Source organism: Triticum dicoccoides, chromosome 4A (genome assembly GCF_002162155.2).
Source record: "Triticum dicoccoides isolate Atlit2015 ecotype Zavitan chromosome 4A, WEW_v2.0, whole genome shotgun sequence".
In the NCBI taxonomy this organism is placed as follows: Eukaryota; Viridiplantae; Streptophyta; class Magnoliopsida; order Poales; family Poaceae; genus Triticum; species Triticum dicoccoides.
The window spans coordinates 97,483,079-97,499,019 of NC_041386.1; the positions used below are offsets into that span (position 1 = coordinate 97,483,079).

General features: G+C 40.4%; 1 pseudogene; it reads right to left on the bottom strand.

The window, feature by feature from the left end:
• Positions 1-9,697: 9,697 nt before the first annotated feature.
• Positions 9,698-14,375, bottom strand: LOC119288733 (annotated as a pseudogene).
• Between the last annotated feature and the right edge of the window lie 1,566 nt (positions 14,376-15,941).

The following is a 15,941-nucleotide window of genomic DNA, read 5'->3' on the forward strand; positions in this document are numbered from 1 at the left end:
TCCCTCTGTTTTTATTTAGTCTGCATATTAGGTTTGACCGAAGTCAAACTTTGCAAAGTTTGACCAAGTTTATAGAAAAATATATAAACATTTGCCATAACACATCTATATGATGTGAAAGTACATTCAATAATAAATCTAGTGGTATTGATTTTTTATTGTATATATTAATATTTTTGTTTATAAACTTAGTCAAAACTTACAAAGCTTGACTTTGACCAAAGCTAATATGCGGACTAAATAAAAATGGAGGGAGCACTAGGTAATTCTTCCTCACGATGTTGTTTACTGAATTTAGAGAAATTAAACTCATGAACCATATCATCCAAGCCAACAGTAACAACATTCTTTGTGCAATCTATGGTAGCATTGACAGTATTTAAGAAGGGTCTACCAAATATAATGGGACAAAAGCTATCTCGCGGAGAAGTAAGAACAAGAAAATCAGCAGGATATTTAGTTTTCCCACACAAGACTTCAACATCTCTAACAATTCCAATTGGTGCAATAGTATCTCTATTGGCAAGTTTAATAGTAACATCAATATCTTCTAACTCAACAGGTGCAATTTCATTCTTAATTTCTTTGTATAAGTCATGAGGTATAACACTAGCACTAGCACCCATATCACATAAGCCATGATAACAATGATCTCCTATTTTAACAGAAATAACAGGCACGCCTACCACAGGTCTATGTTTATTTTTAGCACAAGGTTTAGCAATTCTAGCAGTTTCACCTTCAAACTGAATAACATGCCCATCAATATTATCAGACAAGAGATGTTTAACAATAGCAATATTAGGTTCTACTTTAACTTGCTCAGGAGGTGTATAAGTTCTAATATTGCTTTTACGAACAACAGTTGAAGCTTTAGCATGATCCTTTATTCTAACAGGAAAAGGTGGTTTCTCAATATAAGAAGTAGGAATAATAGGATCATTATAAGTGACAGTCTTTTCTTCAACTTTAATAGGTGCAGCTACTTTTACTTCTATGGGAGGATGATATTTAAACCACTTCTCCTTAGGGAGATCAACATAAGTAGCAAAAGATTCACAGAAAGAAGCTACTATCTCAGATTCAAGTCCATATTTAGTGCTAAACTTACGGAAAATGTCGGTGTCCATAAAAGATTTAACACAATCAAACTTAGGTGTCATACCTGACTCCTTACCTTCGTCGAGGTCCCAATCTTCAGAGTTGCGTTTAATTCTATCCAATAAATTCCATCTGAATTCAATAGTCTTCATCATAAAAGAGCCAGCACAAGAAGTATCGAGCATGGTGCAATTGTTTTCAGAAAGCCGAGCATAAAAACTTTGCATAATTATTTCTCTTGAGAGCTCATGATTGGGGCATGAATATAACATTGATTTAAGCCTCCCCCAAGCTTGAGCGATGCTTTCTCCTTCGCGAGGCCAGAAATTATATATATAATTGAGATCACGATGAACAAGATGCATAGGGTAATACTTTTGATGAAATTCCAACTTCAATCTTTTATAGTCCCATGATCTCATATCATAACATAGCCTATACCATATCAATGCGTCTCCCTTCAAAGATAAAGGGAAGACCTTCTTCTTAGCAACATCATTGGGTATACCTGCAAGCTTAAATAATCCACAAACTTCATCCACATATATTAAGTGCTCATCAGGATGCTTTGTTCCATCTCCTGTAAAAGGGTTATCTAGCAGTTTTTCTATCATACCCGAAGGATACTCATAAGGAATTTCATTTTCAATAGGTTCAGCAGGTTGAGGAGCAACTCTTTGCTCCACTGGACGGGGTGAAGATACCCCAAACAAGCCCCTCAGAGAATTACTTTCCATAGTATCAAGTGACAGTAAATTTCAGCACACTATATAAATTTTTCCTTACCAAATTCCACCTACCAAAGGCGCTACACTCCCCGGCAACGGCGCCAGAAAAGAATCTTGATGACCCACAAGTATAGGGGATATATCGTAGTCCTTTCGATAAGTAAGAGTGTCGAACCCAACGAGGAGCAGAAGGAAATGATAAGCGGTTTTCAGCAAGGTATTCTCTGCAAGTACTGAAATAAGTGGTAACAGATAGTTTTTGTGATAAGATAGATTGTAACGAGAAACAAGTAACAAAAGTGAATAAAGTGCAGCAAGATGGCCCAATCCTTTTGTAGCAAAGGACAAGCCGGAACAAACTCTTATAATAGGAAAAGCGCTCCCAAGCACACATGGGAATATCGTCAAGCTAGTTTTCATCACGTTCATATGATTCGCGTTTGATACTTTGATAATTTGATATGTGGGTGGACCGGTGCTTTGGTGCTGTTCTTACTTGAACAAGCATCCCACTTATGATTAACCTCTACTGCAAGCATCCGCAACTACAACAAAAGTATTAAGGTAAACCTAACCATAGCATGAAACATGTGGATCCAAATCAGCCCCTTACGAAGCAACGCATAAACTAGGGTTTAAGCTTCTGTCACTCTAGCAACCCATCATCTACTTATTACTTCCCAATGCCTTCCTCTAGGCCCAAATAATGGTGAAGTGTTATGTAGTCGACGTTCACATAACACCACTAGAGGCTAGACAACATACATCTTATCAAAATATCAAACGAATACCAAATTCACATGACTACTCATAGCAAGACTTCTCCCTTGTCCTCAGGAACGAACGTAATTACTCACAAAGCATATTCATGTTCATAATCAGAGGGGTAATAATATGCATATAGGATCTGAACATATGATCTTCCACCAAATAAACCAACTAGCATCAACTACAAGGAGTAATCAACACTACTAGCAACCTACTCGCACCAATCCAGACTTTGAGACAAGAATTGGATGCAAGAGATGAACTAGGGTTTGGAGATGAGATGGTGCTGGTGAAGATGTTGATGGAGATTGCCCTCTCCCGATGAGAGGAGCGTTGGTGATGACGATGGTGATGATTTCCCCCTCCGGGAGGGAAGTTTCCCTGGCAGAACAGCTCTGCTGGAGCTCTAGATTGGATCCGCCAAGGTTCCACCTCGTGGCGGTGGAGTCTCATCCCGAAAAGTTCCTCCTTATTTTTTTCTCATCGAAAGACCTCATATAGGAGAAGATGGGCGTCAGAGAGCCACCAGGGGGCCCACAAGGTAGGTGGGCGCGCCCTAGGCCTTCATCTTTGGCGTGGATTTTTCTTTATTTCTTTTAAGACATTCCGTGGAGTTTCAGGACTTTTGGAGTTGCGTAGAATAGGTCTCTAATATTTGCTCCTTTTCCAGACCAGAATTCCATCTGCCGGCATTCTCCCTCCTTATGTAAACCTTGTAAAATAAGAGAGAATAGCCATAAGTATTGTGATATAAAGTGAAATAACAGTCCATAATGCAATAAATATTGATATAAAAGCATGATGCAAAATGAACATATCATTCCTCAGGCACGATGAAATCCTCGTCGCCGAGGCTGTCCTCGTCCTCGGAGAGTGGAAGATAATTACTGTCCTCTGAGTCTTCGTGTATGGCATGTTCATGTGGGCTATCGTGCCCATCCTCCAGTTCATCCTGTTTGGATGTTCTCCCAACAGGGGCTTCATTGTCTTCGACTTCGTCCGGGGTGTTGTTTTCTCCGGTGCCGGTATTACTATCTTTTGCACGACGTGACTTAGAGCGGCGCCGCTGATGCCGGCGTCTGGGCTGTGTCTCAGGAGGTTTATCCTCATGGATCTTCTTTGTCATCGTCGTTAGTTTCTTTAGGTATATCCACCATGTATACGTCGTATGAAGAAGTGACTGTCCCGCGTCCGGTGAGTGGCGGGTTTCGGCCTTGCTCATCTTCGGCATCGTCGTCTATACCGTCGAAGTCTTTGGAGCCGTAATCAAGCATGTCAGTTGAGTCCGACAGTGGCTATGGAGTGGGTGGTGCGTGGGAAGCAAGATTCTTCAACATCAGCCCCTAGTTCCAACCGAACATAGTTCAGCTGTGAGTCCTCCGCCAAGGACAGGTTTTTCAATGAGTTTAGCATGTCGCTCAAAGACGAGTGCTGGAAGATGTCAGCGGCGCTGAATTCGAAGATCGATAAACGATCAAGTTCGGCATCCGCGGGCTCACATGGTTCGGAACTTACGGCTGGAGACAAGTCCGGAGTTCCGGTAGTACAGGTATCGTGGGAGATCAAGTCTATGTGCGGCTCCAACGCCGCGGAATCTGTGGACTCCGTGGAGGAGTTGAGCTTCTCGTCCTTGGATGGCGTAGTCTGCTCCGGATCTAAGGCCAGAGTGGTTATGGGAGCTGTCTCCTAGATGCAGTCTGATGACAGATTTAGGTCATGTCCCTCGGGGTGGCCAGGAGTGGTAGCCGTGGTCTCGAATGCGGTGAAGCTCAAGTCCCCACGGATGTCCGTGACGTAGTTCAAGCTCCCAAATCTGACCTGCTGGCCAGGGGCGTAGCTTTCGATATGCTCCAGATGGCCAAGCGAGTTTGCCCGCAGAGCGAAACCGTCGAACACGAAGATCTGTCCGGGAAGGAAAACTCCCCCTTGGGCAGCATCGTTGTAGATGGTTGAAGGAGCCATCGAACCTCTTGATGACGACACATTGGAACTCTCAATCAAAGCACCAATGTCGGTGTCAAAACCGGCGGATCTCGGGTGAGGGGTCCCGAACTGTGCGTCTAAGGTCGATGGTAACAGGAGACATGGGACACAATGTTTTACCCACGTTCGGGCCCTCTCTATGGAGGTAATACCCTACGTCCTGCTTGATTGATCTTGATGAATATAAGTATTACAAGAGTTGATCTACCACGAGATCATAATGGCTAAACCCTATAGGTCTAGCTTGTATGGCTATGATAATGAGTATCCCTCTCCGGACTAAGTCCTCCGGTTTATATAGACACCGGGAGGAGCTAGGGTTACACAAGGTCGGTTACAAAGAAAGGAATCTACATATTTAGTCGCCAAGCTTGCCTTCCACGTCAAGGATAGTCCTATCCGGACATGGGTGTAGCCTTCGGTCTTCGTATCTTCACAGCCCATCAGTCCGGCCCATGGCTAACAGGCCGGACGCCCGAAGACACCTTAGTCCAGGACTCCCTCAGTTATCAAAACATTATAAAAAATAATCCCTTCCATAATTTTTTTGCACAATTTTATTAAGGGTGTAGAGTAAATTTGTACTCTTTAGATTTGAACAACGTAGTAGTTTTACTTTGTACACTAATATATTATATTTTATACACTTTGCAGTGGGACCATAGGAAAAAGAATCTAGTCACACTGTAGCTTTGAAATTACATTGCCCTGTGTGCCTTCCCCACTTCACTCAAATTCTATATACCTAAGAGAGTCATCCCCCACTAACTTATCTATTTCAACATGCAAACATGCCACCTCACCATGCAATTATAACGGGATAAGTCTCACGTCAACATGCAATCATGCATGGGAAAAAGCCCACCACATCATTCAACCATGCATGAGAAAACTTTGTCCATTCAATTGTTCCACTTATATTCAATATTGTTTTGACAACTATACATAATCAAATATAATAAGTCATATGCATTTTAAATTTTGGTTCTCGTGTTATCAACCCAAATTTTCATCAACCAATTCCCGCAACAATGCGCGAATATTCTCTAGTTTCTTCACCGGGTTGCCACATGTGTGAAACTGCCATCACATATTCATCCACGACCTCCTATCAGTCAGGTGTTTAAGCCCCTCCACTGATAGATTTTTTGCGAATAAGTACCCAAGTCTATTAAAAAGGTTCATAAGAAGTGCAAAGCATCCTAAGGGCCTGTTCTGAGACTCTCCAACTCTGAGCTTCATGAACTTCCGAATAGAAACACAGCCGAACACATTTGCCCCAGGAAGCTGAATTCACGAAGCTGTGTTGGGCCGTACAGCGCGTTTGGTTCGGGGGAATTAGAGATGGGGAATGGGAGTTGAGGGGTGAGGAGATTAAAAGTTCACTGTTTGATTAGAGGGAATGGGAGTTTATGTGGGAAGGGGAATGGGAGTTAAGGAAGCTAATTCCCACCTATTTCTTTCCAGGGGGTACCCTGTTAATTCGTGAGCAGAGTTTTATCCCGTGCTAATTCCCATCATATACCAAACAAGGGAATGGGAGTAAAAATCAACTTCCCATGACTAATCCCTTCATAAACACCCTGATGCAAACTCCCATTCTCATGCCCAAGTGTTTACCAAAAAGGCTGGTAGTGTATTTTTGAGAAGCAAGGAAAACCCAGCTTCACCATTTAACAAAATCTGAAGTTCCACGTAATTACAATGTTTTGCCACCGCCAAGGTACCCCTCGCGCATAGAACCCCTCCAGATCGAATCGTTTTCCTCTCCTCCCTCGCTCGTACGTGTAGAGCTCTCCATCTCGGACCCTCACCGCCGCCGCCAGTCGCGCCTCCATGCCGCTCGTCCCCCTCGCCGGCCGATTCCTCTCCTCCGCCTACAGATCCGGCCATCCCGGCCTGTTTCCCGTCGGATCCCTTGCTCAGCGGCACTAGTCCCGCCTCCATCCAGGAGATTGGACCCCATGGCAGTGGCGAGCTCACGCAGACGCCATTGACGCCGGACCAGGAGCAGCCGCCTATAGCCGAGCCAGGAGCAACCCAGCCATTCCCACGTTGAGCAGCCCAACCTTTCTTTTCGGCCTTTTACAACCAGCTGTCGAACTAGGCTCCTCCAACCGGCCCAAAGGGGTGCCCAACAGCTTGTTACCTCCTAGCTGGGCTGCACCGCTACCAGAAGCCACCTGAGCTGTCGAACGCTTTTTCTATCGCTACCTGAAGTGACAAGCTACATAATGAAGCTGGATATGAGAAGTTTTCAGAAGCTAAACATAATAAAAATTACATCGAGGATCTTGCACCATCAAAAACTCTCGTCACCCCCTACTGGAGCTGGCTTGACCTTGTCGATGACAGTCAAGAAGTCTTCGTGCACGTGCCCCTGAGGACTAGTGACCCAGAGCAGCAGTCGTCGTCATTGAAGCTTTGAATTGATCCGAAGTGCTTGATAAAAAATCTCGCGGGGCACACACATGACGAGAAACACTAACCTCACCGCCTAGTAAGATAGTAAGAATCTACGCTACAGCTCCATCGACTCGATCCTAAAGGACAAACTCGAGGAGGATAGGAGCCCGGAAGAGCAACTCAAAGATGAAGCTTCGCCATCCGCCAAAAAGCCACCCCATGCGAAAGAAAAAACCCTAACCTAGAATACTAGCCGGAGCCGAGGCACTAGGATCCTCCTCCCCGCCACTGTCCACCTAAGCGATAGGCAAAAGGGAGGTGGATCCACGGGCTCGCTGATGAAGCTTGGAGGGGATGAGTTCCCTAGCTGCTGGAGACGAGAGGGAGAGAGTAACCCTAACTTTGGGTCAGTTTACATGTGATATGCCCAAAACCCCTCCATCAATGAATTTGATGTGACAAAAAAATAGGTGGTGATTCTGGGGTTGTTTAGTTTGTGACTAAGGTTATTCTAAATTGCCACACATAAGATTAGGCACGACTGTCTATATCCGACAGTGGGCAGTGGCGTAGACTCAAGAGGACGAACAAGATAGCCCAATGAGCACCCATAGTGTATGGTTTTTGCTACCTCTAAGACTTCTCCCTCCTCTTACAGGCAGCCTTCGCACATTGCAACCCCAGCATCTAGTCCAAAATAGCATCACCTCTTAGCATGGAGACAACCTCTAAGGAATAAATAAATTGAGTGACCCCATATGCCAATTCTAGGGAGCAGTTGTGGTAGAATAAAATATCTTGAGAAATTTGTTTTCTAAACCTATTGGTAGGGTCCACTAAGAGGTGACCATAGCCTCTATACATGTTTTTGTCTAAAACTTAGAGGCGACATGTGGGACCTAGCATAGAGGCAATGCTACCTAACATTGTGGATGCCCTATCGCCCCTGTTGCACTCCAAGTAAACATCTCAATTCACTAATCCAAGATTACACAGTTTGAGACTCCATTGAAGAAGCTGACTTGCAAGGAAAGTAGGAGTAGGAATTAAGAACCTCTAGAGCCAGTTCCATTTTAGAAGCTTATGCATCACCAGATGCTGACTACTAGAAGGATGCGATCCGAAGCGAGATGTATTCTATCTGGGCCAATGGGACATGGGAGATCACTGATCGTCCTTATGGTCAAAAACCATTGGTATGTAAGTGGGCGTTCAAAGGAAGATTAGGTCCGATGGGCCAAGGGTTACACCCAGAAAGAAGAATATATCTTCGATACTTACTCACCCGTGGCTAGGCTGGCAACCATTCGAGTGTTACTCTCGTTAGCTGCCTCACATGGGCTTCTCGTCCATCAAATGGACGTTAAGGCAACATGCCTAAATGAAGAGCTAGATGAGGAAGCTTACTTGCAGTAGCCAGATGGCTTTGTAGTAAATGGTTAGGAAAGGAAGGTGTGCAAGTTATTGAAATCATTGTATCGCCTGAAACAAGCTCCCAAGCAATGTCATGAGAAGTTTAACAAAACTTTAACATTTATCGGCTTTGTTGTTAATTAAGCTGACAAGTGTGTATACTATCACCATGGTGGGGGCGAAGGAGTTATACTGCATCTGTATGTTGATCACATACTGATATTTGCCACCCACATCAAAGTCATTGAGGAGGTTAAGGAATTTTTATTTCATAACTTTGAGATGAAAGATTTGGGTGCGGCTGATGTTATCTTGAACAAACTACTGAGAGATAATGAGGGTGGAATTACACTTCTGCAGTCCCACTATGTTGAGAAGATTTTGAGTCGCTTTGGGTATTCAGATTACAAACCTTATCCAACACCATATGATCCTAGCGTGCGAATTCAAAAATTTGAATGCATGAATGTAGATTAAATGAGACACTCTCAAGTGATAGGTTCACTCATGTACCTAGCTTGTGCTAGTGCTACTCGGCCTGACATCTCGTTTGCTGTGTGCAAACTAAGCCGGTTTGTTTTCAATTCAGGAGATGTGCATTGGCATGATGTTGAGCGAGTCATGCGCTATTTGTAAGGCACCATGAGCCACGAAATTCACTATACCATGTACCCAATGGTACTTCAGGGGTATAGTGATTCAAATTGGATATCTCATGCTAATGAGATGAAAGCCATAAGTAGATATGTGTTCACACTTGATGGTGGTGTTGTTTCCTGAAAGTCTTGCATGCAAACGATCTTAACGAGATCGACTATGAAAGCAAAACTCATAATTCATGTGTCAAAGTAGGATGGTTTCAGAGCTTTTGATGGATTTGTCATTGGTTGACAAGCCGGCCCGGCTATCCTTATGAACTGTGACAATTAGACAGTAATTGTCAAGGCAAGGAGTTCAAAGGACAACATACAATCGTGGAAATCACTCAGGGACCCCAAAACAATAAGTAATAGTCCATGAAACGGGGAGAATCGGCCAAAACTGCGATTGGAGATTTATTTTATTATTTTACAGAAAAAGATGATGATCAAGCCTAATATTTCTTTAATTGGTATACGTAGATGTACAAGTATACACTGTAACGAAAACCAAAAGAAAGAAAAGAAAGATGTAATCAAAGAGAAGATTGAAGGAAGATGTTATATGGTCTCCTCCTACTTATTTCCCAGCCATATTTAATTACAATGAACAAATAATAATGTACAATAATAAAACGTAAACAAATAAGCATACAACTTGTGTCATGCAATAATGAATCCTATTACATATATTACACTGACATATTTAAGTATATTTATTTACATTGAACAAACACCATAATTTTGTAAACAAATAATACTTCATATAACTTGCCAAATTGCATGTAGTACATATGGTAGGGGGCCTTTTATTTTTGCACTAGTAGTTTGCATCCCACATAGAGAAGGCACTAGAGAACTTCATCCAGTTGGCAGTAATTTCAGGGTAGTGCCTGTTGATCACATCTCGTAGGCCTTCAGTTGTTTTGACCCATTGCATCCCCTTCTTGGTGTATGTTTTCTCATTGAAGTTGCTTGTAATAAATCGATGTGCTTTAAGCCTCCTGTTTATAGAGATGTGTTAAATTAATATTCATGTCTTAACTGAGTAGTTATCATCTCAAATTAGTACTTCTACATTTGACTACTTCTTTTTTCTGGTAACATTCTAGATCTACCAGTAAAGTACCCATAATGGTCATATCGTTATGTTTTCTTGCATTTTTGAACTTCGGTTTGGGTAAATTTTGAATTAGTGAAAATTAGCTTAAGCCACATTCTCAGTTGTTTCGTAATACATTTAACAAGGGCTTAAATCAAATTTGGTACTTTGTCTAGCATTCATCAGTTACAACTAAATATCACCTTGATGCCATTAAAAATGAAAATGTTGAATGTTGTTTCGCTTATGGAAAATCCCTTGATTTTTTTTCTCTGCCATAAGACCAAGAAGAAGATCCAATTTCTCTACATCATCTCCATATATTGCTCTTATGGCTTCAATTGCATCCTTGTCACTTGTGAGATCCTCCCAACTTTTTATTGGAATAAGAAATACTCTCCTCCTGAACTCATTGTACCTCGGTACACTTCTCTCCCTGTCTCGGTATACTTTAATTTGGAGGAAAATAAAATGACAGTAATCTCAGTGTAATCATTATCAAAGGCATTAGACACAGTAATCCTCTTTATTTAACTTGAAGAGTACAATTTTTGCTTAACATTGTTGTTTATACTAGTATGCAACAATGTCCTTGTTTTTTTAAAGAAATGGTAGTTGTGACTGATTAGAGAGTGGTGCTAAGGTTACAAGATACAAACATGATATATGTATTGGTAAGAGAATCTTGTATTTTCAATCTGATTAGTACAATAATAGTTTGGGAATTCTTGAAAATTGAAAAGTATGTTGTGATAAATTTCAACATAGTAGTTTAAGGTTACAAAATACTTGTTCTAGTACTTAATTTGTTGCCAGTATGAGTTATTTTAAATATTTTTATGCATTGGATTATTCTTGGTGGATCCTTGTAATAATTTGACATGGTGCAAAATCATGATCCTCTACTGATACTGGTATAAATTGGGTCCAAATTTCATACCTTGTAGGGCAGCAAGGTGGGTTCTATCAGATCGATTGGTACCATCCAAATTTTGTGGTATAAGGTCCCTGAAGAAACTTGGGTAGTTCCATAGTTCAAGTGCACCACAAGCTTGATATCCCATTGATAATTTTTGTTTTTCAAACCCTATTTTCGATAGCTGATCTTCCCCCTTGAGACCAACCAACTCTCCAATATCGATGCTACATTTTGACACAAGAAAGAAATGGTGTCAGTGTTTATGTCAGTTATACTAAAAATGTGCTAACCAAGCAGAAAACTTATTGTGACCAAGATTATACATTCTACTTTTTATTGTATAGTAAAGAAGCTAAAAAACATAATAAATCTAGCTGTTTGTGTCATGTTCAGTGTCTAATGTCAGGTTCAGTAATCCATGATGTAAGAGTTGATATCTAATAGAAGAATGTCTTAACTCTTTTTTCCTCATTTCTTTATAATCCGCATCACTCTTTTTTGTCTCATCTAATGAAAGTTGTTAGTTTGCATTACATCTTCTACATAAAAATGAGAGGAATGGATGCCACACATAAATTGTGTGCTCACTCTTCCACGTATGGTGGGGAATTATTTGCAGCGGGTTGCCCGATTGGATCCCTGAGCTTGAGAGTGCTTGGTATTATGGACTACATTCTGTAAACACGGGTAAACTCTTCAGTCAAAGAATAAGGTACGCCATGGCTGATCGGCTTCTTCAATCCCACAAGCAACCTAATGCTGTTCCTCCTATGTGAGCAAATGTATATTTTATTTTCTTATCCAATAATCCATACCTTCACAAAAGAATCAGAATATCAGGTAAATTGTACACATTCTCACAAATTTAATTAATTTGAATTTGCAGATGTAAATAAAATTTCCACTTGGAAAAGTAATACGTTAATTTTTTTTCTTTCGGAAAATATGATAAAATGAGATAAATATACCCTCACCAATTTGCGTGCATTGCAGCTTTCATGATTTTAGTCTTGAGAAGCTCGACAGTCCAATCAATAGTGTGAATCTTTGCAATGACAGCAAAAGTGACCAATTTGGCATACCGATATAATTCTTCATCTGATAGGTTGGGATGTTCTTCCTGAGATTAAAACAAAATTTATAATTTTTTCTTCATATTTTCAGCATAAAGAAAACAAATTAACGTCTTGGTAAATAACAGCTTTATCGGTACGGTGGCAAGAAGTCAAGGACAACAAATTCTTCCTAAAAACTAAACAAATAGATAATAGTGATGCTTCTCTTACCTTTATTGCATCACAAACTGCATTGTGTTCCTTAAAAAAAGAGCATGCAAGATCAAAACCCCAACCCAACCGTTGCGAACGTCGCCCGATAATGGCACACCATTCTCCTCATGCAAAAGAAGACCATCATCTCCAATCACAAGTGTTCCATCATCATAAGTCCTAATCTTTTTTGCATGTTTCTCATTATTACCATATACTGCACTCCTATCCCACGGTACATACAAACATAGAAATTGCAAATAATTACAACATTTTATCCGCAAATGTGCATTGATTTATATATATTCATCGATCGTCTCTATTTTTTAAGTTCATTCTTTGTGCTTAAGATAAATTTCTAATAAAGATCTTAACTTGAGAAAATCTTAAGCATTACTCACCACCAAGCTGTGCGGACATTGTAGTAACCAGTCTTTATTCCATCAGAATTCGTAGGCTATTCTTTTGTGGCGTAGAACTTGAATGATTTTAGGGGGCACTCATTGGCCACTTCTTTTGGAGCTGCAATTTCAATCTGGAAGAAACCAAGAAAATTTAATTATATATCAACTAACAATTAGAGGTGGCAGAGCCTGACCCAACCCGAGAAATCTTCTCGACTCGACTCGAATCCGACCCGACATTTTCCAAACAGTCAAACTGACCTGACCTGAACCAATCCGACCGGATCCAAAACTGACCCGATCTAAGATCAAATAGCATCCAATCCAACTCAAATCAACATACAATAAAAAAGTTAATATTGAAATTGGTCCGACCTAACCCGTCCATCACCCAACCGGACCCAACTCGACCCGAGATATTCTAAAAGGCCAAACTAACCCGACAAGTTCAACTCGAACCCGAACCTAACCCGCCTGCCCAATTTACCACATGTAACTACAATATATATTTCAAATTCTCAATTGAAGATGAATTTCTATTTTTAAGACTTCAACAAATTAAGGCAATCAAATTAAGGAATTAAATCAAGCATGCACATGTTTGGTATCCTTCATATGATCCATCTAGTCATGAACCATGAACTGTATCCATGCAACTGCTAGTATATTGAACCGTTTCCCTGTGTCCTTGTATTCTCTCCTGGCTAACAGCTTTATCACCACAACAAATGGATAGGCTCATCAACTGCATTGATAAATAACAGTTAATTATTTTATGCATAATCTGATAATTCAAAAGTATACCTTGAATTTCCATCTGTTAATAGTATGACATAATTAAAAGAAAATGCTTTTGTTTTTAAATTAACAAGCACACATTAGCTCTTATTTTTAATACTGACAAAACTCGTGTATTTTTTTTGAGTTTCAACGTTAATCCAGTCATTTACTTATTTGAAGCTTGCAGAACGAACTACAAACAAAAAGTTTCATCAAAAAGAGTTTTATCAGTCTTGAAGTCAAAGTGTCAAACTAAATATTAAATAAGAAATAAAAATAAAACACTTTTTTGGTGATCTTTACTCCTTTAATTGGCTTCTTAGACTTTAATTTCAGGTTTATTCTTCATTAACTAAATTCAATATGTATATTATCTAATTTTCTAGTGAACAAAATAATAGGGATGCAAATTGAAATTAGCAGATAAGAAGAGCACATCTAAAGCATGCGTATATATATATATAGAACAAGAATTACCAAAATAAAAGGGAAATAAGTGCTTAGCTAATTTACATTAAGTTATTAACTTGTATTGTTAGAACTTAATTAGAAATTTGGAATTTTGTAAGAAAATCACTAGATTTTTTGTAAATAGTGTATAATTAAGTACCTCATCCTGTTGATCAACTGGCTTCATGTTTCTCCAAAAAAAGGTGTATTGGCTACCAGCCTCAGCATTATGGGGGTCGTTGTACTTGCCATCTCCGGTGCGGTACGGGAACTCCTTGGGGTCAAACAAAGCACCATGAGAACTCCCAACAACTAGCAGGTTGTATTTTTCGAGGAGGGTTCGGCGGGTGTTTAGGTAGAGTAAACCGATTGGAACAGGCATCTTGTGCCACAAGTTTCTCTTGTCAAATGCATGAATGAACTACATGAAATTAAGAAAAATTAATACATTGGAAATTTAGTTAGGTATGCATATGTAAATTAAATACTTCAACTAATGAGGAATATCAATTGAGTAGTTAATAAGGTGGTACACAAGCATGATAAAGCTTAAGTATATATGCGTGCTTCTAATGGCCATATTTATGAACATGATTTGTTAGTTACCACCATATGCATGAAAAAATAATACATATTGGCATGCATACTCATTTGAAAATATACTTCATTATAACAAATTTCCCTAATTAAATGGTGCATCAAACTTAATTTGGCGCAATTTTTGGGATATTAAAATGAATAGATACTAATTTAAAAAAGATCAAACAATTAAAATGCGGCATCAATAGCTCAAAATATAATTCAACTTTTAGTTGCGTTAGAATTGACACACACAGACGTATATATATATATATATATATATATATATATATATATATATATATATATATATATATATATATATATATATATATATATATATATATATATGTAACACCCATGGTGCGGCTATATCTCCCACGTGTCGGAGCATGACTTAGAGGCATAACCGCATGGTACGCATGTCGCAGAAGGGATAATCTTTACACATCCCTTGTACTGAATAAGAAAGGGATAAAGAGTCAGCTTACAATCGCCACTTCACACAATACATAAATATATCATACATCATGCAGAGTACAATCAAGGTCCGACTACGGAACTAAAATAAAGAAAGACAACCCAAATGCTAGATCCCCGATCGCCCCAACTGAGCTCCTCTACTGATCATCTGGAAAAGACACATAGTAACGACCCGAATCCTCGTCGAACTCCCACTTGAGTTCGGTAGCGTCCCCTGCACTGGCATCATCAGAACCTGCATCTGTTTGGAAGTATCTGTGAGTCACGGGGACTCAGCAATCTCACACCCTCGCAATCAAAACTATTTAAGCTTATGGGTAGGAAAAGGTAGTGAGGTGGATCTGCAGCAAGCACTAGCGTATATGGTGGCTAACTTACGCAAATGAGAGCGAGAAGAGAAGCAAAGTACGGTCGAAAAGCTATAAAGATCAGGAAATGATCCTGAAACTACTTACGTTCAAGCATAACACAAGAACCGTGTTCACTTCCCGGACCCCGCCGAGAAGAGACCATCACGGCTACACACGCGGTTGATTCATTTTAATTAAGTTAAGTGTCAGGTTCTCTACAACCGGATATTAACAAATTCTCATCTGCCCATAACCGCGGGCGCGGCTTTCGAAAGTTCAAAACCTTGCAGAGGTGTCCCAACTTAGCCCATCACAAGCTCTCACGCTCAACGAAGGATATTCCTTCTCCCAGGAAGACCCGATCAGACTCGGAATCCCGGTTACAAGACATTTCGACAATTGTAAAACAAGACCAGCACAGCCACCCGATGTGCCGACAAATCCCGATAGGATTCGCATGTATCTCGTTCTCAGGGCACACCGGATGGGCAAGACGTCGGGTTGGCATAAACCCTGGTTGCCCAGGGGGCACCGAACATCGCCCAGTTTGGACCAACACTCAGAGGAGC